Source organism: Bufo gargarizans, chromosome 3 (assembly GCF_014858855.1).
Source record: "Bufo gargarizans isolate SCDJY-AF-19 chromosome 3, ASM1485885v1, whole genome shotgun sequence".
Lineage (NCBI taxonomy): Eukaryota > Metazoa > Chordata > Amphibia > Anura > Bufonidae > Bufo > Bufo gargarizans.
In genome coordinates this window covers 548,643,328-548,666,387 of record NC_058082.1, presented here as the reverse complement: position 1 = coordinate 548,666,387, position 23,060 = coordinate 548,643,328, and positions in this window count along the sequence as shown.

The following is a 23,060-nucleotide window of genomic DNA, read 5'->3' as shown; positions in this document are numbered from 1 at the left end:
TGGCCGAGTCCCACAGAAACCAGGAACGTTTCTCACAACAAAGACTCTGGATCCCGCTCCTCTAGAGCACAATCAGGGTCTGTGTCCCCAGATGACCCCCAACGTGTGACACAACCAATACTAAAGCCTGCAAGTTTCTCTTCAGAAGGGAGGTGGGCAAGGGCAGCCGCAAACACCTTCAACTGTCCCTGAGCAACATCATGGAGCTGTGGCATCATAAGTCCCAGCAGAGACAGTCCAACAGCAGGACAGTGGACATTCATCCATGGGTCAGGATGATGCAGAGACGCAGGAGAGCTCTGTTAGGTTCTGGGCAAACTTTGCCAGGTTTAGGGACACAGAGGGATGGAATAAATTAATTTTCATTCCAATATCCAAGCTAAATTGGGACATTTATCCATGGGTCAGGATGATGCAGAGACGCAGGAGAGCTCTGTTACTGGGGCACAGACCGAGGACAGTTATAATGTACCTGAGGGGTCGGGGGCTGGTGATAATGTACAGTCTGTGTGGGATATGCAGCCATCTGAGGTGGACGGTGAGCAGTAAAGTGTACAGAATGATGTGTGTAATTTCTCCCCCTTAACAAAATCTACGCCGGATGAGACGAGCCCCTCTAGTGCAGACACGCAGGGAAGTGAGCCCCGCCAGGGTCCTCCCAGAAGCGGCGCTTCATCTTTCACCTCCAGTGCAGGCTATACAGGCTAGGCGTTTAAAAGGAGGAACGTGGTAAGGTTTAAACACTGAGGCACCAAAGAAGACCTCCCTGTTAGGAGGTTTGTGGTGAGGGAACTCCTGTGCCACCAGATGGGGTTTGCTCCAACGGACATCCTGGCAGTGATAAACCTACCAGACAGGCAGGGCTATGATGCCTGCTTTAAGCTCATGTCTAGTCTGGATAGGTTCTGGGCAAACTTTGCCAGGTTTAGGGACACAGAGGGATGGAATAAATTAATTTTCATTCCAATATCCAAGCCAGACACAGTTATTGTCAATATCATCTTCTGGAATGAACCTGTTCCTCCCCAGGACATTGTGGTGTGGCTCCGGAGGCACCTCGTGTCTGACCTCACCAAAAAAAGGGACGACGATGGTGTCTGGACTGGAGGGTGAAAGGTGCTGGTGAAGCTGCGCCAGCACAATAACATCACCTTACATCTCCCTAACTCCTTCATTGGTAGAGAAAAAGGCGTTTGTTTCTACCCTGGCAAACCTAGAAAGTGCTTCAAATGTGGCAAAGTCGGTCATGTGGCAAATGTGTGCACAGTGGTCAAGTGCAACCTGTGCGGTGAGCTCGGACATCTAAGTGCCACATGTAAGAATGTTAGTTGCAATCTCTGCTGACAGATAGGCCACTCTCATGAGGATTGCCCAGATGCCTGGCATAACGTATGCAGGCAGCTTCCAGATGAGGAATTAGTGGAGGTCGCAGATGGTCAGGGACCATACTGACAAGGCAAGAGGTACAACAGGGGTCAGGTGAGACAACACCCGAGCCTCAGCCTTCAGAGAACACTCAGAGCACCATGGAGGTGGTCCCTCAGGACCTGCCTCAGGCAGCCACCTCTGTATCACCTTCTGTATATGAAGAGGCGAAGAGGAACAAAAGGCGGAAAAAAGATAAGTCTTCTTGTAAGTCTGAGGAAGAACATAACCTGGGCCAAAACACCAGGAAAAAAGTCAATAACGGTGCAGGATTTATGGTCCTATCAAACAGATATGAGGCTTTATCAGAGTCAGATGGTGATTACGAGCAAGAGCTGCAGAGAATAGATAATGAATGTAAAGCAGACACAAGGGACCCCCCAACAAAGAAGAAGCCCCCTCCTGTAGAAGCCCCTATAGAGTCAGATATGGTGGTAGGCAGGGATGCTCTGATTCTGACCTATGATGATGGGAGTCACTTATCTGCTCTTTCTCTGTTGTCTTATAATGGCTGGGTTTTCTCTAAAAATTGCTTCAAGCAATGTGAACAGCATCAAAGTAAGAAGGACCAGACACTCGGTATACGATCACCTCAGATATCTGGATGTAGAGGTCATATTTTTACAGGAGACACGTTTGACCACCTTAGGGCATCTACGTGAGGCTGAGAGTGAATGGCGGTCTGGTGCTTCTTACTGGTCACTGGCTGTGGAGCCTTATGCCGGGGTGGCCATATTGTTTAATACCAATGACATGACTGTGCACAGGTTAACGGCGGTAGCTATAGGAAGGTGCCTGATGCTGGAAGTGACCATCCATGGTAGACGGCTCCACTTCATTAACATCTACGGCCCACAGACAATGGCTGAGAGAATCCAGCTATTTAATGACATGAAGCAATATCTTTTTACCTCTATACCTGTGGTGATAGGGGGGACTTTAATGTTACTTTGTCATCAGGTGATAGGTCCTCGGACCGAGCGGTGGTCAGAGACTCCAGAGTCTTACAAAACATGATATGACATGCAGGCTGGCCTAAGTGATGTCTTCGCATAGGATGGTAGGAAGCCAAACTTTACATATTCTTGTGCTGATCATTTTGGGCCACTTTGTCAAAGTATGGTATTCCGGGACAACTTATTGATTGGCTAAAAACTTTGTATTGTGAGGCAAAGAGCTTTCCTCTGATCAATGGTTGGCAAGGGGACACTTTTGAAGTAGAGGCAGGGGTGAGGCAGGGTTGCCAGTTGAGTACACTGCTGTATGTGTTTGCCTTAGACCTTTTCCTGAGGTCACTGCAGGAGTGTGATTTTCAGGGGGTGCCGGTCCCCCCGCTGCTTGCCTTTGAAAGTAGTTGCCTACGCGGATGATGTGACTGTGGTGATATCTGAGCCTCGTGAGGTGCAGATGTTGTCTGCAGCCATCAAAAGCTACTCTGAGACCTCCGGGTCTCTAGTCAACCTTGAGAAGAGTCAAGCTCTCTGGACTTTTAAGTCTTTGATCTGCCACAATTTTCAAAGGCCTCCACCCATATTAAAATCCTTGGGGTCAAATTTGGGAGGGATGATAATGCAAAACTAAATTGGGAAGAAAAGTTGCAATCCGGAAATGCAAAGGTTCAGCGAAAGAAGAACTGGAGGATGACCTATAGAGAAAGGGTTACTATGTTGAAGATTTACCTGGTCCCTGTCTTCTTATATGTCTCTGTTGTTTTTCTTTTCCTTTGCCAGAGCCTTTCTCGGCTAGGCTCTTGAGCCTGCTCTTCCAACTTTTGTGGGGGAACAGTTTGAACCCAATAAAAAGAGGGATCTCTTACCTAAAGAGGAGAGAGGGTGGGCTGGATATATTCAATCCAATGGGTTTTCTTTGACTCCATGTTTCTAAAAGATAATTTTGGTAGCCTGGACTCAAACAACAGTGACCTGTGGGTAAATAGTGTCAGGGACTGGATATTGCCTTTTGCAGAGTCTTGGGTACAAGGCGGTAGTCTCAAGAGGGGTTGATTTACTTGTGACTACCTCCCCCAGTACCTGGAATATGGTCTGCAGTGCTTGCAAAATGGGGAATAGATAAGGTGTATCTGGAGACAAAGACCAGGAAGGATCTCTATATCAGGATCTGTAAGACCTTCTATAACTTGCAGCCAGCACTGAGAGACTGCACAACGGCCACCTTGCAGGAAAGTCTAAAGTTCCTCAATGGACCGAGGCTTCCTGCAAAGTTTGTTTACATTGCCTGGCTGTCATTGCATGGGAAGCTTTTTGTCAGAGGTAATTTTACATTTCTGAGTGTCTCAGATCACATGTGCCCCTTGGGCTGTCAGCAGGAGGAGACTATTGAACATTTTATAACCAAATACTACCACTGGCATACAAGAACAGGAGTGTCCATCCACAGTGAGCCCTTCAATAGAGGTTAGGAAAAAGGGCAAGAATGAAAAACTATGGAGGAATGTAGAGTCAGGTCCATAAATATTGGGACATCGGCACAATTCTAACATTTCTGGCTCTATACACCACCACAATGGATTTGAAATAAAACAAACACGATGTGCTTTACCTGCAGACTGTCAGCTGTAATTTGAGGGGATTTACATCCAAATCAGGTGAACGGTGCAGGAATTACAACAGTTTGCATATATGCCTCCCACTTGTTAAGGGACCAAAAGTAAAGGGACAATTGTCTTATCAGCTGTTCCATGGCCGGGTGTGTGTTATTCCCTCATTATCCCAATTACAATGAGCAGATAAAAGGTCCAGAGGTCATTTCCAGTCTTCTATTTGCATTTGGAATCTGTTGCTGTCAACTCTCAAGATGAGATCCAAAGAGCGGTCACTATCAGTGAAGCCATCATTAGGCTGAAAAAACACCACAAACCCATCAGAGAGATAGCAAAAACATTAGGTGCGGCCAAAACAACCGTTTGGAACATTCTTAAAAAGAAGGAACGCACCGGTGAACTCAGCAACACCAAAAGACCCGGAAGACCACGGAAAACAACTGTGGTGGAGGACAGAAGAATTCTTTCCCTGGTGAAGAAAACGCCCTTCACAACAGTTGGCCAGATCAAGAACACTCTCCAGGAGGTAGGTGTATGTGTGTCAAAGTCAACAATCAGGAGAAGACTTAACCAGAGTGAATACAGAGGGTTCACCACAAGATGGAAACCATTGGTGAGCCTCAAAATTAGGAAGGCCAGATTAGAGTTTGCCAAACGACATCTAAAAAAGCCTTCACAGTCCTGGAACAACATCCTATGGACAGATGAGACCAAGATCAACTTGTACCAGAGTGATGGGAAGAGTATGGAGAAGGAAAGGAACTGCTCATGATCCTAAGCCTACCACCTCATCATGGTGGTGGTAGTGTCATGGCGCGGGCATGTATGGCTTAAAAAGTGAAAGTTTGATTTATGAGTATTATTATGTCCCATTACTTTTGGTCCCTTAACAAGTAGGAGGCACATATGCAAACTGCTGTAATTCCTACACCGTTCACCTGATTTGGATGTAAATACCCTCAAATTAAAGCTGACAGTCTGCAGGTAAAGCACATCTTGTTTGTTTCATTTCCAATCCATTGTGGTGGTGTATAAAGCCCAAAAATTTTGAATTGTGTCGATGCCCCAATTTTTATGGACCTGACTGTATATTTGGAGTCATTTTGGCTAATTTATCCTGAAATTATATTTATTTATTAATCCTTTTTCCTATTTATTTAAGTTAAAGTTATTATAAATGTATTCTTTAGAAGATATGTATGATTTCAGTTAAATAATTGTTTTCTTATTCTGAAATTTATTTTTGTATTTTTGCTTGTTTTTACTAATAAAAATTGCCTCCTATGTACAAGAATATAATTACTATAATACTGCTCCTATGTACAAGAATATAACTACTATAATACTGCCTCCTATGTACAAGAATATAACTACTATAATACTGCTCCTATGTACAAGAATATAACTACTATAATGCTGCTCCTATGTACAAGAATATAACTACTATAATACTGCTCCTATGTACAAGAATATAACTACTATAATACTGCTTCTATGTACAAGAATATAACTACTATAATACTGCCTCCTATGTACAAGAATATAACTACTATAATACTGCTCTTATGTACAAGAATATAACTACTATAATACTGCTTCTATGTACAAGAATATAACTACTATAATACTGCTCCTATGTACAAGAATATAACTACTATAATACTGCTCCTATGTACAAGAATATAACTACTATAATACTGCTCCTATGTACAAGAATATAACTACTATAATACTGCTTCTATGTACAAGAATATAACTACTATAATACTGCTCCTATGTACAAGAATATAACTACTATAATACTGCTCCTATGTACAAGAATATAACTACTATAATACTGCTCCTATGTACAAGAATATAACTACTATAATACTGCTCCTATGTACAAGAATATAACTACTATAATACTGCTCCTATGTACAAGAATATAACTACTATAATACTGCTCCTATGTACAAGAATATAACTACTATAATACTGCTTCTATGTACAAGAATATAACTACTATAATACTGCTCCTATGTACAAGAATATAACTACTATAATACTACTCCTATGTACAAGACTATCACTACTATAATACTGCTTCTATGTACAAGAATATAACTACTATAATACTTCTCCTATGTACAAGAATATAACTACTATAATACTGCTCCTATGTACAAGAATATAACAACTATAATACTGCCTCCCATGTACAAGAATATAACAACTATAATACTGCTCCTATGTACAAGAATATAACTACTATAATACTGCCTCCTATGTACAAGACTATAACTACTATAATACTGCCTCCTATGTACAAGACTATAACTACTATAATACTGCTCCTATGTATAAGAATATACCTATTATAATACTGCCTCCTATGTACAAGAATATAACTACTATAATACTGCTCCTATGTACAAGAATATAACTACTATAACACTGCCTCCTATGTACAAGAATATAACTACTATAATACTACCTCCTATGTACAAGAATATAACTACTATAATACTGCTCCTATGTACAAGAATATAACTACTATAATACTGCCTCCATTATACAAGAATATAACTACTATAATACTTCTCCTATGTACAAGAATATAACTACTATAATACTGCTCCTATGTACAAGAATATAACAACTATAATACTGCCTCCCATGTACAAGAATATAACAACTATAATACTGCTCCTATGTACAAGAATATAACTACTATAATACTGCCTCCTATGTACAAGACTATAACTACTATAATACTGCCTCCTATGTACAAGACTATAACTACTATAATACTGCTCCTATGTATAAGAATATACCTATTATAATACTGCCTCCTATGTACAAGAATATAACTACTATAATACTGCTCCTATGTACAAGAATATAACTACTATAATACTGCTCCTATGTACAAGAATATAACTACTATAATACTGCTCCTATGTACAAGAATATAACAACTATAATACTGCTCCTATGTACAAGAATATAACTACTATAATACTGCTCCTATGTACAAGAATATAACTACTATAATACTGCTCCTATGTACAAGAATATAACTGCTATAATACTGCTCCTATGTACAAGAATATAACTACTATAATACTGCTCCTATGTACAAGAATATAACTACTATAATACTGCTCCTATGTACAAGAATATAACTACTATAATACTGCTCCTATGTACAAGAATATAACTACTATAATACTGCTTCTATGTACAAGAATATAACTACTATAATACTGCCTCCTATGTACAAGAATATAACTACTATAATACTGCCTCCTATGTACAAGAATATAACTACTATAATACTGCTCCTATGTACAAGAATATAACTACTATAATACTGCTCCTATGTACAAGAATATAACTACTATAATACTGCCTCCTATGTACAAGAATATATCTACTATAATACTGCTCCTATGTACAAGAATATAACTACTATAATACTGCTCCTATGTACAAGAATATAACTACTATAATACTGCTCCTATGTACAAGAATATAACTACTATAATACTGCTCCTATGTACAAGAATATAACTACTATAATACTGCTCCTATGTACAAGAATATAACTATTATAATACTGCCTCCTATGTACAAGAATATAACTACTTTAATACTGCCCCTATGTACAAGATTTTCGATCTGAGCAGGAATGGTAATCCTGAGCTCTATAAATGTAAGTAATTTGGACAATTAGAACCCAGAATACAGAGCAGTCGGTAATTGCGGGCCGTTGTGCCGCGCGCTGTGTTATGTATGGATGATGCTTCTCCTCCTGTATTTATTGTGGACACTCTGAAAAGACTGTTATTTGCTTTGTGTTTGTGCATTGAAATGTAAATGAAGGCAGTTATTTCTTTACATCTCCATCGACTCAATAGTTTTCGCTGCGTGATCTGTAATCTGACAAATCGCAGTTTATAGTTGGAGGAAATAGAAGCCACAGTACCAGCGACTGAAGGACGGTACAGAAAGGAGGATAAGTATAACCTGGTGATGTCCGATAGATATATAATACATGGATCGGAGATACGCATGCGCTGGTGAATGATCAGTTGGCACATGCTCAGTTCGAATCCCAGCATTGGAGATACGCATGCGCTGGTGAATGTTGAATATGTGCAGTTTAGATTAAAGTCGTCTTTCCCTGATGCTGCGATCCAACATTCTCCTACGCATGCGCCCCTCTGCGCTCCATGCATCTAATTAGCATATTAAACACCTGGTTTATCTGTCATTTCATGGGGCTAGGCTTCCTTTAAAGCAACACCCCGGGCAGACTCACTGAAGCCTCACTCAGCTCTTCTGGATGTCTAAGAAAAAAATTTGAATATCATCAAAAAGTTAATTTTGTAATTCAAGCAGTGAGTCATTACACACAGAGCCATCTATTTCACGCTTTAGTGTTTTCACTCCCCGTCTTCCCAGAGCCATAATGTTTTTAATTTTCCATACACATAAGCGTATGGGGGCTTGTTCTTTCTAGTGGCACCATTTAATATTGCATATGACAGGGATCAGCCGCAAACCACAACTCCCAGAATCCTCCTTTCACTTTTATGGAAGTTACAAGAACAGCCAAGTAAATGTGCATGCTGGGAGTTGTAGTTTCACATCAGCGGGAGCGCCAAAGGTTGCTGATCCCTGGCATTTGATGTAACTGGGAGCAGGAAAAAAAAATTCCAAATGTGGTTGAATTGAGAAAAAAAAAGCTATTCCTCCACATTTTTATGAGTTTTGTTTTTATGACGTTCTCTATGCGGTAAAAATGACAGGCATATAGCAGCTTCCCCGATCTCAGCCAGATAAGGCTGTTACAGGCTCCCACATCTTCACCATTCAGATGCCGCGGTCACATTTGACCACGGCATGTGAGCTGTTAATGTGTCTGCGATCGGACTTATGGCTGATCGTAGATATTCGCCCTGGGCTTCTGCTCTTTGAAACAACAGAAACCCGCCAGCTGTGGGACTCGCGAGGGGGCGCCATCTTTAAAGTAACAACCTCCACTGTACATATACGGCGGAGGTCGCGAAGGGGTTAATGGTGATAATGATTTGTAATACAGAAATGTCCTACTAAAATGTCTGTCCAGTGTATGCCCTCAATGACTAGGTCAGGGCTCCTTTTGCTTGGATTACTGCATCAATGTGACATGGAGGCGATCAGCCTGCGGCACTGCTGAGGGTTTATGGAAGCCCAGGATGCTTTGATCGCGGGCTTCATCTCATCTGCATTGTTGGGTCTGGTGTCTCTCATAGATTCTCTATGGGGTTTAGATCAGGCGAGTTCGCTGGCCAATCAAGCACAGTGGTACCGTGGTTAGTACACCAGGAATTGGCACACTTGGCAGTGTGTGCAGGTGCCAAGTGCTGCTGGAAAATGATATCAGCATCTCCATAAAGCGTGTCAGCAGAACGAAGCATGAAGTGCTCAAAATTTTCTGGTAGGCGGCTGCGCTGACTTCAGACTTGGACCAACACCAGTGGATGACATGGTTCCCCGAACCGTCACCGACAACGGAGACTTCACCCCGGACCTCAAGCAAATTGGACTGTGCACCTCTCCACTCTTCCTCCAGACTGTGTGACCTAACCTTGATTTCCAAATGAAGTGCAAAATTTACTTTCATCTGAAAACAGGACCTTGCACCCAGTGGCGTAGCTAGAAATGACTGGGCCCCACAGCAAATTTTTGAATGGGGCCAAACTTCCCCAGTAATTTTTTCTCAACCCCTTCCTTTCATGCCACCCCCATTCCTGTGGCTAGTAAAGATCGCTCTCTCAGACCAGGCCCGGCAGCTGTTCCATCTGTTTCCTACACTGTCTATACTGTCACTGTGTATAATTTCATTGTGTAATACTGTTGAGGATGGGCCCTTTCTGGGTCAGGGCCCCAAAGCAGACGCTTCCCCTATAGTTACGCCCAGGGCCAGTGCAAGGATTTTTGCACACACAAGTGAAGCTACATTTTGGCGCCGCCCCCCCCCCCCCTTCCCCCACAACTCGGTGGGGATGATGTAAAAAGGAGGGCGTGATGTGACATGGAGGGGGATGAGAAATGTGACATTTCTCCCCCCCATGTCACATTTCCCCCCTCTATTAATGTTATGTAAAAATAAACATTATGCTCCTCACCTGGGCCTGTTCCCGTCTGCAGCAGCTCCCCTTCTCCTCTGTGTGGTCCTGGTATCTTCTCTCTGTGCTCCTGACAAGACTTTGAGGACCTTTCCCACTCAGCCAATCAGTGGCTGCAGATGTGTCAGACCAGTGATTGGCTCAGCGGGAAATCCCTGCCCTGACACGTGACACAGCTGCGGCCACTGATTGGCAGAATGGGAAAGGTCCTCAAAGAACTTGTCAGGACTCGGGAGCTCAGAGAGAAGATATGAGGACCACCACACAGAGGAGAACAGCCAGTAATTAATGGAAAAAAAAAAAAGTATTATTTTTCCGCCCCCCCCCTTCTCAGTGCCCTAAGGCGGCCGCTTGGTCTGCCTTATTATAGCACCGGGCCTGGTTACGCCTGCTTGCACCTCTGAGCAACAGTCCTGTCCTTTGTCTCCTTAGGTCGGGTAAGATGTCCCAGTTGAGTACTTGTGAGTCCCCCCCAAATTCATGAATGGTCTTTTGCACCTTCTTCTTCCACATTTTTTCCTTCCTCTCAACTTTCCATTAATATGATTGGATACAGCACTCTGTGAACAGCCAACTTCTTTAGCAATGACCTTTTGTGGCTTCCCCTCCTTGTGGAGTGTGTCAATGACTGTCTTCTGGACAACTGTCATGTTAGCAGTCTTCCCCATGATTGTGTAATCTACTGAACCAGACTGAGGGACCAGTTAGAGGCTCAGGAAGCCTTCGCAGGTGTTTTGTGTTGATTAGCCGATTAGAGTGTGACACCATGAGTCTAGAATGTTAAAGGGGTTTTACAGTTTGTTCTACAGCATCTGATTGGCGGGGGTCGGACACCCAGGACCTCCGCCGATCAGCTGTTTGAGAAGGCAGCGGTGCTCCAGGAACGCTGCGGCCTTCCACTGTTTACCGAAAGGCCCAGTGATGTCACGACTAGTATCACTGGCCTGGGCGGGGCTAAGCTCCATTCAAGTGAACCGAGCTTAGCCCCGCCCAGGCCATTTATACTAGTCGTGACGTCACTGGGCCTGCGGTAAACAGTGAGAAGGCCACGGCGCTCCTGGAGCACCGCTGCCTTCTCAAAGAGCTGATTGGCGGGGGTCCCGGGTGCCGATCAGAAGCTGATGATCTATCCAGAGGAAATAAATGCTTGAAAGTGATCACTCTGTATGTAATGACTCTTGGATGATATTCTAATTTATGGAGATGTACCTGTATCATTAAAGGCGTTGTGTATGGTTAGAAAAACAGAGCCGCCCCGGTCCACAGGTTGTAAGTGGTACTGCAGCTCAGCCCTATTCACTTTAATGGAACTGAGCTGCAATACCAGGCACAACCCATGGACAGGCGTGGAGCTGTTACTGAAAGAAGTTATGTTTTTTCGAATCCCCGTTGGAACAGTATGACAAGGTGTCGCAAAACTACAACTCCCAACATGACAGCCGAGAGCAGACCAGACTATGAGCTTTCTTTTATGAATGGGAATCCATACGCTGTGCCCATGCAGAGCGCTGTTGGGCGACAATGGCTGCTTGGTGTATACATCACGGCGTTGCCATGGCGACCATTGTTGAGGAAGCATTAGCTAACAAAAGAGCGTGTCGAGCGTGATGTCTCGCGCCTCGCTTGCTCCCGTCGGGAATTCAACACCATTGCTGCTGACATCCAGCGTTCTGTCGGAATGAGCGGTGCACGCAGGTACAAGTACAAAACGTGAAAATTTTTGGGGAAATTGCAGCCGTGATTATTACAGTTTTACTGTTTCTATTCATTTGTTTAATAAACAACAGATTATTGCGGTATAAATGTAAGTGCCAACGCCCCCCAGCCCCACACTCAGCAGGGCGTTGTTGAAGGAGCAATTCAAGCCAAAGCTCGGAACAAGGCGTAGCCACCAGAGGAATCCGGAGGCCGAGCGTAGAACGTAGCTGTCTCCCTACGGCACCATTTACCTTTCACAAAGCAAATCTGATGTGTCACTCAGGATGATCGCAGCGGCTCTAATAATCCCGAGGAAGGCACCGGGAGCAAGGCCACATTACAAATCAGCTATCAGTAATTCTCCGGGGAATGGCTGGAAGCGGGGACTGAGCCTGCACCATATGCACATTATTAACTCCGTGTGATCGTGGATGCCGAAGGAATAACTGCGCGGAGGATCCGCACCTCCAGTTACTGCCACAAATGAAATAGCAATGGAAACATTATGAAAGGGTTCTTCGAGGGGCCACATATTGATGACCTATCGTCAGGATTGGTCATAAATATCAGATGGTTGGGGGTCCAAACACCGGCATCTCTGCCGATCAGCGGTTTCAAGCACTTGGAATAGAGTTGGAATCACAGCGCCATTTAAAGTGCAGTGGCCATGGTGGGTAACTGCAACACAGCTCTCATTTACTTAGACCCCCACCGATGGGCTATGACTGATGACTATGATATTGACATCCTGAGTCTATGCCTACATCTGTGTCGATATTCTCTTCTGGTAGACTACCTGAATTACCGTACTTGGTATAGCTGGACACTGCGGGAGCCCGTCGGATCCCCATTCACTATAATTGGATCAGCCAGGTTTCTGGCACGAATGCCGGCTTTATGCAGGCAAAACAATACTGCATGCAGCATTATTTTCCCGGTAAAAAGTCGACATTCAGCCCGACAGATCCCATAATAGTCAATGGGGATCTGGTGGGCCCTGACGGTATCCGGCTATGCCAGGTAATTCCAGTAGTCTACTCCTGTGCTGCAACAGTCTACCAGGTGTGAACCTAGTCTGAGGGCACGCGCTTTATTAAAGAAAATTGTGGAAGGCTTGTAGAAATGTTTGTAACTTCAGCAAAACATTTCTAGAAAACTACCCGTTATGAAGACCACCCCCGATTCAGACTTTTTCTGAGACCTCATATATAAAGTATTTTGGGCTCTTTGAGAAGACCACCTCTCCAAAAGACTATTTTTGACTATAGTTTTTGGCTGTGGTCTCGAAGAGGTTTCACTATATGTACCTATTGACATGGCGGCTTCACACTGTCCACATGTTCTTTGAGTAACTGGGGGGTTATGATCACTCATATTTCACACCACCCCAAAGTGTCTACTAAAAATGGTCATGTGGAGGTTATGATGGCTTCTATACTCGATTCATTAACTGCAGTGTCTACAATTGGTGGCCATCATCAACGTATGGAGTAAACGTCTTGTTAGCACTGTAGGCGCTCATACACATTAGATCTAAGTCCGCTAATTCGGCCAGAACCAGTGTATTGAATTGATCCAATGCATAAAGGGGGTATCCAGAGACGGATCAGTCATGGTGGACTTCAACATGCACAATCCATTGTTCCCACAGGATTATTCCTCTTTCACCGTTGAGCTGTGTGTGTAGGTCTATGAGGAAGCCAGGAAGAATAGCTTTTGATCCAACAGTTAAGCGGTGGTGAAAGCCACGTTAAAGGTGTTTTTCTTAGGACAGATCATCAATATAAGATCGATGAGGAACCAACTTCTGGAATTCCCACTAAGCTGTTTGAATGGGCTGCCACAACCCGAACAGCACAGCTCCATACACTGTGTAGTGGTTATGGATGGTGCTGTGCTAATTTGGATCTAATTTTTTACAAAAACCTGCAACAGAGGCTCCTGGCAGTCCTTACAATGCAGATGTGTATGAAGACTCCCCTGGGGTGATGTACAGATACCCAGGGACAGGAAGGAGGATCTATACCTCTACAGCCTGTCAACGCTTCACCCACTACCCCCACCTTTCTGCATGCTGGGTGGCTGCTTCAAACTGTAGTATATGCTGCCTAGCACCTAGATAGGAAGTTGGGAATCTAAGCTTTAAAAGAAGACCAGGATTGATGTGCTAGCTGCCATACAGCCCGAGATATAGCATTTAGTAATCGGGTCACGAGTGAGAGGTCGGCAGATGTCACTTACCCGATTTCTAAGAGTTATAACTTGGGCTGATCGCTAGGTGCTACACCGCAGATGTTAAACTCGTGGCCCTCCAGCTGTTCCAAAACTACAACTCCCAGCATGCGCGGATAGCTGTAGGATATCCAGGCATGATGGGAGTTGAAGTTTTGCAACAGCTGGAGGGCCATGAGTTTGACATCCCTGTGCTATACATTCTAAGATATGTTAGTAGCAAGGAGGTATCTTATATCTTCGTGTCTACTGAAAATTACTGCCACTTCTATGCGCTGGTAAAAATAAAAACCGCACCAGCGTCCTGATGGAAATAACAGGTGGGCCTGTCATTTACGTGCCAGGTGGCCACCCTATTGATGCCTCACGGAAAATCAACACAGAACCAATGAGTCTTAATGAGACAATCAATCGCAGTAGTAATCGTTAGTCTCCATAGAGAGGAGGTGCCAGAACAGAGCAGGAAGGACACGAAGAGGAGAAACGCTACAGATGGAGACATCACATGTATTAATATGGGGGCCTCCTCACATCTACTCTCACCCAGCAACACTCTAGCTTTGAACTCACTGACTTGCATGGTAAATGTCAGGGGAGGGATTTTTTTAAGGCAGAAAGTGAAATTAGTTTTTGAAACTGATGTGTTAAAAGCAGGAAAAATCGGCAAACGTGAGGATCTGAAGGTCCGGGGATAACGGCCAAAATGGGTCTAAACATCTCTAAAACAGCCAATCTTGTGGATGCTCCTGGTATGTAGTCATTAGTACCAGGGTCCGACGAGGCCACGAGAGGATCCTCCAGTAGGCCCAAGCTCTTACAGTAGTGGACCGCTAATAAAACAGGGTTCTTAAGGTCCTATATGGTGGGCCCAAGAAACTTTAGTCCGACGCTGATTAGTAATGCTCAAATGTAGTCCAAGAAAGGACAACCAGTGACAGAGTCATGGGCACAATGGGCTCATTGATGTACATGATAAATGAAAGTGAGCTTGTCGGGTATGACTCCACAGAAGAGCAACTGGAGCACAGGTTGTTGAAAAAGTTTCTGCTTGCTATAAGTCGCCAGGACACACAGAACTTTACAGCTCGCTGTGTACCCACAGACCGGTCAGAATGTCCATGCATCATCACCAATGGGGAGATTTATCAAAACTGGTGCAAAGGAAAATGCTTAGTTTTCTATAACAACCAACCAGATTTCACCTTTCATTTTTTCAGAGCTCCTTTCAAAAATGAAAGGTGGCATCTGGTTGATTGCTATAGACAACTAGGACCGTTTTCCTTTATACCATTTTTGATAAATCTCACCCACAGCATCTGAGCATCAGAACTGGAGCAATGAAAGAAGGTGGCATGGTCTGATGAATCACGTTACATCATGTGGACGGCCGGGTGTATGTGCATCACCTGGAGAAGAGATGTCACCAGGTGCACTATGGAAAGAAGGTGGCCTGGTCTGATGAATCACGTTACATAATGTGGACGGCCGGGTGCATGTGCATCACCTGGAGAAGAGATGGCACCAGGTGCACTATGGAAAGAAGGTGGCCTGGTCTGATGAATCACGTTAAATAATGTGGACGGCCGGCTGCATGTGCATCACCTGGAGAAGAGATGTCACCAGGTGCACTATGGAAAGAAGGTGGCCTGGTCTGATGAATCACGTTACATAATGTGGACCGCCGGGTGCATGTGCATCACCTGGAGAAGAGATGGCACCAGGTGCACTATGGGAAGAAGGTGGCCTGGTCTGGGGAATCATGTTTTACAGTGAATGGTTGGGTGAGTGCGTGTCACCTGGAGAAACAGATGGCACAAGGTGCACTATAAATGTTTAGGAACGGTGTGAGGACACAAGATTAAGGTACATGTGTCCATTAACAAAAATAGCTGGTTCACCTCAGACACCAGCACCAGAACGGAGATTGTGAGCCTGACCCCACAAATGATCTTCTGTATGAATCACCAAAGTCCCAGAAAAACTTTCCCAGAAGAGCAGAGGGGGTACAAACTCCATGTTAATGCCTATGGCTGTGGAATGGAAGGTTATATAAGCTTGTATGGATGGGCAGCCGTCCGATACTTTTCTCCATATAGTACATATATAGAGTACATATGCAAATATTCTGCACATCTTTACAGTTTTCATTGAAGATTTGACGGATATTTCTTGTTCTCATCTTTTCGGTTAGCCATTAAAGGGGCTTTCCGGGAGTTTTACACTAATGACCTATACTCTGGATAGGTCATCAGTATCTGATCGGTGGGAGAAGGCACCGGTGCTCACAGTAGTGCCATGGCCTTCTCCACCAAGCACAGCGCCGAACATTGTATAGTGGCTGTGCTTGGTATTGCAGGGACTGAGCTGCGCCTAGACCAGTGTTTCCCAACCAGTGTGCCTCCAGCTGTTGAAAAACTACAACTCCCAGCATGCCTGGACAGCCTTTGGCTGTGCAGGCATGCTGGGAGTTGTAGTTTTGCAACAGCTGGAGGCACACTGGTTGGGAAACACTGGCCTAGACAATGTGACCGATGAATGTGATGTCACATTGTCTAGGGAAAGCTGCAAGGAGATTGCGGTGTGCGCTGGTGGCTACTCAAACAGCTGATCCCGGGTGTCGGACCCCTACCGACCAGATACTGATGACCTATCCAGAGGATAGATCGGTAAAAATATCTTGGAAATCCCCTTTAACAGGCATCAACTAAGGATTACTAAGGCAACATTTGCAGCGCCTGAACAATTAACCCCCCCAAAAAGAACCCAATTTCAAAAACTACACCCACAAGGTATTCAACAGGGAATTATTGATATTCAATTGTAGGAATTAATAGAACCTAGGTGTAATGACTGATATTTAATTTTTTTTCCCCGTCAATTTTTCAGGATAGAACATGTTTCTTTCAAACACAGCACCTGCCACTGAGGAAATTCATGCCTTTATGTACTGACAGGTCTTTGTTTTGTTCGAAAGTTCTTCCACTTAGGCCCCATGCACACGGCCGTGTTTCACAGCCGTGTGCGGGCCGTGGAACCGCGGCCTGAATTCCTCCTGAGAGCAGGAGCGCACGGCGTCACTGGTTGCTATGACGCCGTGCGCTCCCTGCTGCCGGCACAGTACAGTAATACACTGGTATAGATCATACCAGTGTATTACTGTATTGCGGCGGCAGCAGGGAGCGCACGGCGTCATAGCAACCAGTGACGCCGTGCGCTCCTGCTCTCAGGAGGAATTCAGGCCGCGGTTCCACGGCCCGCACACGGCTGTGAAACACGGCCGTGTGCATGGGGCCTTAAGCTGCAATCTACTTTTTCGCCACCGCGTGGCGACAGAGCAGCACTCCATGGGCTTTCAGGACATTATATGACTTGTTCGCCTCGCTCCTCATCTGCAAAGGATCTGAGCTGCAGAATAATGTAACTGCCCCAGAATTGACCCCATTTTGAAAACTACCCCCTAAATTTATTAATTAAGGGGTGCAATAAGTATTTTATCCAATATTCTGTCACAGGAATGAACAGCAAGCCAGCATAAGGCCTCATGCACACGACCGTATGCATTTTGCGGTCTGCAAAAAATACGGATGACGTCCGTGTGCATTCCGGAACGGAACAGCTGCCCCCTAATAGAGCAGTACTATCCTTGTCCGTAATGCGGACAATAATAGGACATGCTCTATTTTTTTGCGGAACAGAAATACGGACATATGGAAACATAATGCACACGGCGGACCTTCCATTTGTTTTTGCGGACACATTAAAATGAACTGGTCCGCAAAAAAAACAGAAAAGAAAATACGTTTGTGTGCATGAGGCCTAAAAATGACTTTTTTTTTTCCCCATAAAGGAGTCATTTACATGAAATTAAGGAAATGTCCCCGACATGCGTTGCCACGTCCCTCGTGTGTTCAGAAAAACCTCCACCTAGGCGGCAATTTATTCCTTGGCCACACGGTAGGGCCTGGTACGGTAATTTTCGCTTAAATTACTTATCGGTCCTGCTCCAGCCCTGCAAAGGATTTGAGCTGGAAGAAAGGTGTAAACCCTGAGAAGTCAACTCATTTGGAAATTTAAAATATATTTATCTTAGGGTCCTTTCACACGAGCGTTAAAGATTTCCGGTATTGAGTTCCGTCCTAGGGGTTCAATACCGGAAAAAAAGCGCCTCAGTTTTGTCCTAATCAGGATGTCTTCGGTTCAGTACCTTTTACAGTATTTTCTCCTGCCAAAATTCCGGAACACTTGCCGGAATGCCGGATCCAGCATTATTTTCCATTGAAATGTATTAATGCCAGATCCGGTACCAAGTGTTCTGGAAAAACGGATCCAGTTTTCCGGTCTGCGCACACCCTTAAAAATGTAAGAATAAATAAAATACCGGATCTGTTTTTCCGGATGACACCGGGGAGCCGGATCTAATATTTCAATTCCTTTGTCAAACGGATCCGGAAACAAATGGTATCCGTTTGCATACGGATTTCCAGATCCGGCAGGCAGTTCCGGCAACGGAACTGCCTGCCGGATTCCTCTAACGCTAGTGTGAAGGTACCCTAAGGGTGAAAGCAGTAATTTGCGCCTAGTGCCCACATTTACTTGCAGAAATTACAAGGGTTTCCTGGGATTTTCATATTGATTGTCTATCATCAGGATAAGTCATCAGTAGGACATCAGCGGAAGGTCCGAAACCCGGTATCGCCGCCGATCAGCTGTAGGAAGAGGCTGCAGAGCCAAGCGACCGCTGTGACGTCACGTTCATCGGACAGTCACATGGCCAAGGTGCAGAACTTCAATTCCCCTGACAATCTCATGTAGATGATCATACGGAGGATAGGTCATCAATATGTACATCCCGGAGAACCCCTATGGCATGATGGGACTAAGCCCCGGGGCACGGGGTGGCCAGGCTTATGGAAGCACCCGGGCTGGTTCTCCGCTGAAGTGAATGAGATTAGATGCAAACAGCGCAGCAGATCAGGCGCGTTACGGAAGCTGCGCGGCTTGTTCTATGCTGTTCTCATAGCTCCGACGTACTACAACCGGACAGAAACAGAAGCGCGCCGGCCCACCCGAGTGTCCCCAGAAACTGGCGCCTAGTGCCATCTTGCTGTGTAAAGCCAGGATGAAAAAATGTGTATTTTTGTCACAAAAGTGTAATTTACCATACATGGGCCTGTGGGGTCCTGCCAGGGTCTCCATAGAAACATAATATAAGCCTCGTAAACTTCAATGCTAAATGTTTTTGAAGATATAAAAAATATAAACCAAAATACATAAACAATAAAGATCAAGGGCATCACCGCTTGCAAAAAATGCCCGTGCTATTAAAATACAAAAATATTTATCCCATACGGTAAACAGTGAAATGGAAGGAAAAGGTCAAAATGGACGATTTGTTTTTTTGTCGCTTCACTTCCCACAAAAAAAACGGAATAAGGGATCGTTCACACGAACATGTGTTTCCCGTTGCCGTATTGCAGACCGCATTTGCGGATCCGCAATACACGGCCACGTTCCGTGTGCATTCCGCTTCACGGAGGCGGACCCAGTTATTTCAATTGGTCCGCAAATCCGGAGAGGCGGAACGGAACACTACGGAGTGCTTTCTGGGGTTCCGTTCCGTGCTTCCGCACCGCAAACTAGGGCAGCAGCTATCGACTATTTTTGTATTCTTTATAGTGCGATTATTCAATATATAGCGCTCTTACCTTTTTTCTGTTTAGTTTCTTTAAAAACCGCACTTTTATAATATGTTAATTACCTGTCTACCAGTAGGTAGGGTGGTTACTTGCTGGTAGCCGCCGCCGCATCCTCCTTTAAAAAAAACGCCCCCTCCTCCTGCTGATTGACAGGGCCAGCGAGCGCTCTCCTCCTAAGGCTGGCCCTGTCTGCGTTCCAAATCTTGCGCCTGCGCCGTACTGGTCTTCAGTCGGCGCAGGCGCACTGAGAGGGGGACCTCACTCGGCCACTCCTTCCTCAGTGCGCCTGCGCTGGGTGTAGATGCGACGTCATCGGCGTTCTAGGCGCAGACCGCGCTGTATAGCCGCGTTCTAGGCGCAGACCGCGCTGTATAGCCGCGTTCTAGGCGCAGACCGCGCTGTATAGCCGCGTTCTAGGCGCAGACCGCGCTGTATAGCCGCGTTCTAGGCGCAGACCGCGCTGTGTTATCTGGGTTGCTCTGTACAGCAGCGCTCACATACAACTTACACACCTCTGCACAATCACAGCGCTCTCACAGACGCCTTTACATTTGGGACAATGTAGTCTTTCCGAGCGAGAGGCAATAGCTCCTGGTAGACACAAACTACATTTCCCAAAATGCATTTCTCGGTAAAGTAATGGCGGATAGCTGGGAATGTGCTCAGCTGCTTTTTGGTACAGGACGGGTAAGTGACGGGTGTGGTACCTGCTGCAGTAGCTGACAGAACCTGCTGGGTAAGAAGGAGCTTCTAGTGGCAGCAGTGGATATCATCAGCATCGCAGTACTATGAATGACACTGACATATGCCGGCGGGTGATCACGGAGCGCGAGTAATAGCAAGCGCTTCACTCACACTCCGTGGTCACATGACACAAATTAAATCCTCGATGCATTTCCATCTAGAATTTTTTTTGTGTCCAGTTACTCAATTTAATCGAGCAATTGTTTCAGCCCTAAACATAACTACAAAGAAGTTATAAGGGTCAGAATACGGCGAGGAAAAGAAAAAATGTTTTTTTTCAAGGCGCTAAAATTTAAGAAAACCTATACGTTGTTTCGCCGCAATCGTACTGACCTGGAGAATGAAAGTAACTGGTCAGTGTCTAGGGAACGCCATAAAAACAAAACCCATAAAACTGTGGCAGAATTAGGTTTTTCTTTTCCAATTTCACCCTGTTTGAAATTTTTTCCCAATTTCACTATCTCATGCTGCACAGCGGCTAGAGACATGAGCCAGGTATTGCTTTAAGATCTACGATTCTAAAAACCGTGATACAGAGCGAGCGCCTATAGGGTGTAACCGGTGGCGCCTATAGGGTGTAACCGGTGGCGCCTATAGGACCTGGGCCGGGAGTGGTCATTAGATTTTCTTTAACCCCAAACCCTGAAGCGTGCCCCCTGCTGCTCGCACCATCTGTTTTACCTAAATGCCCCCCTCCTTACTAAGGCCACTTTTGCACGGTCTGTACTTGGCAGAAAAAGAAGTTTCTGTATCGGGGGGGGGGGCGCAGATCAGCGGAAGAGTCAAAAACAGGATTCAGGGAATAAAGTGACCGCGGCACAGACAGGAGAATCGCTGCAGCGTCAAAGCAGTGTCTGCAGATATGTTTGCTTCAATAGGAATTCCACTTGAAAGGGTCGTTCTGCAGAATCCCTGTAAAGTACCTCAGTCCCATGTAAAGCACCTCACCCCCTGCAGCATACAGTCCCATGTAAAGTACATCACCACCTGCACCATACAGTCCCATGTAAAGCACCTCACCCCTCCAGCACACAGTCCCATGTAAAGCACCTCACCCCCTGCAGCACAGTCCCATGTAAAGCACCTCACCCCTCCAGCACACAGTCCCATGTAAAGCACCTCACCCCTCCAGCACACAGTCCCATGTAAAGCACCTCACCCCTCCAGCACACAGTCCCATGTAAAGCACCTCACCCCTCCAGCATACAGTCCCATGTAAAGCACCTCACCCCTCCGGCATACAGTCCCATGTAAAGCACCTCACCCCTCCAGCATACAGTCCCATGTAAAGCACCTCACCCCTCCAGCATACAGTCCCATGTAAAGCACCTCACCCCTCCAGCATACAGTCCCATGTAAAGCACCTCACCCCTCCAGCATACAGTCCCATGTAAAGCACCTCCCCCTCCAGCACACAGTCCCATGTAGAGCACCTCACACCTCCAGCATACAGTCCTATGTAAACCACCTCCCCCTCCAGCACACAGTCCCATGTAAATCACCCCACCCCTCCAGCACACAGTCCCATGTAAATCACACCACCCCTCCAGCACACAGTCCCATGTAAACCACGTCCCCCTCCAGCACACAGTCCCATGTAAACCACCTCACACCTCCAGCACACAGTCCCATGTAAACCACCTCACACCTCCAGCACACAGTCCCATGTTAAGCACCTCACCCCTCCAGCACACAGTCCCATGTAATGCACCTCACCCCTCCAGCATACAGTCCCATGTAAAGCACCTCACCCCCTGCAGCATACAGTCCCGTGTAAAGCACCTCACCCCTCCAGCATACAGTCCCATGTAAAGCACCTCACCCCTCCAGCATACAGTCCCATGTAAAGCACCTCACCCCTCCAGCATACAGTCCCATGTAAAGCACCTCACCCCTCCAGCATACAGTCCCATGTAAAGCACCTCCCCCTCCAGCACACAGTCCCATGTAGAGCACCTCACACCTCCAGCATACAGTCCTATGTAAACCACCTCCCCCTCCAGCACACAGTCCCATGTAAATCACCTCACCCCTCCAGCACACAGTCCCATGTAAATCACACCACCCCTCCAGCACACAGTCCCATGTAAACCACGTCCCCCTCCAGCACACAGTCCCATGTAAACCACCTCACACCTCCAGCACACAGTCCCATGTAAACCACCTCACACCTCCAGCACACAGTCCCATGTAAAGCACCTCACCCCTCCAGCACACAGTCCCATGTAAGGCACCTCACCCCTCCAGCATACAGTCCCATGTAAAGCACCTCACCCCCTGCAGCATACAGTCCCGTGTAAAGCACCTCCCCCCTCCAGCATACAGTCCTATGTAAACCACCTCACCCCTCCAGCACACAGTCCTATGTAAACCACCTCCCCCTCCAGCACACAGTCCCATGTAAACCACCTCACACCTCCAGCATACAGTCCTATGTAAACCACCTCACCCCTCCAGCCTACAGTCCCATGTAAACCACGTCCCCCTCCAGCACACAGTCCTCCTAGGACTCGCACGCTACCCCTTCCCATCCTGAGCTCAGTCCTA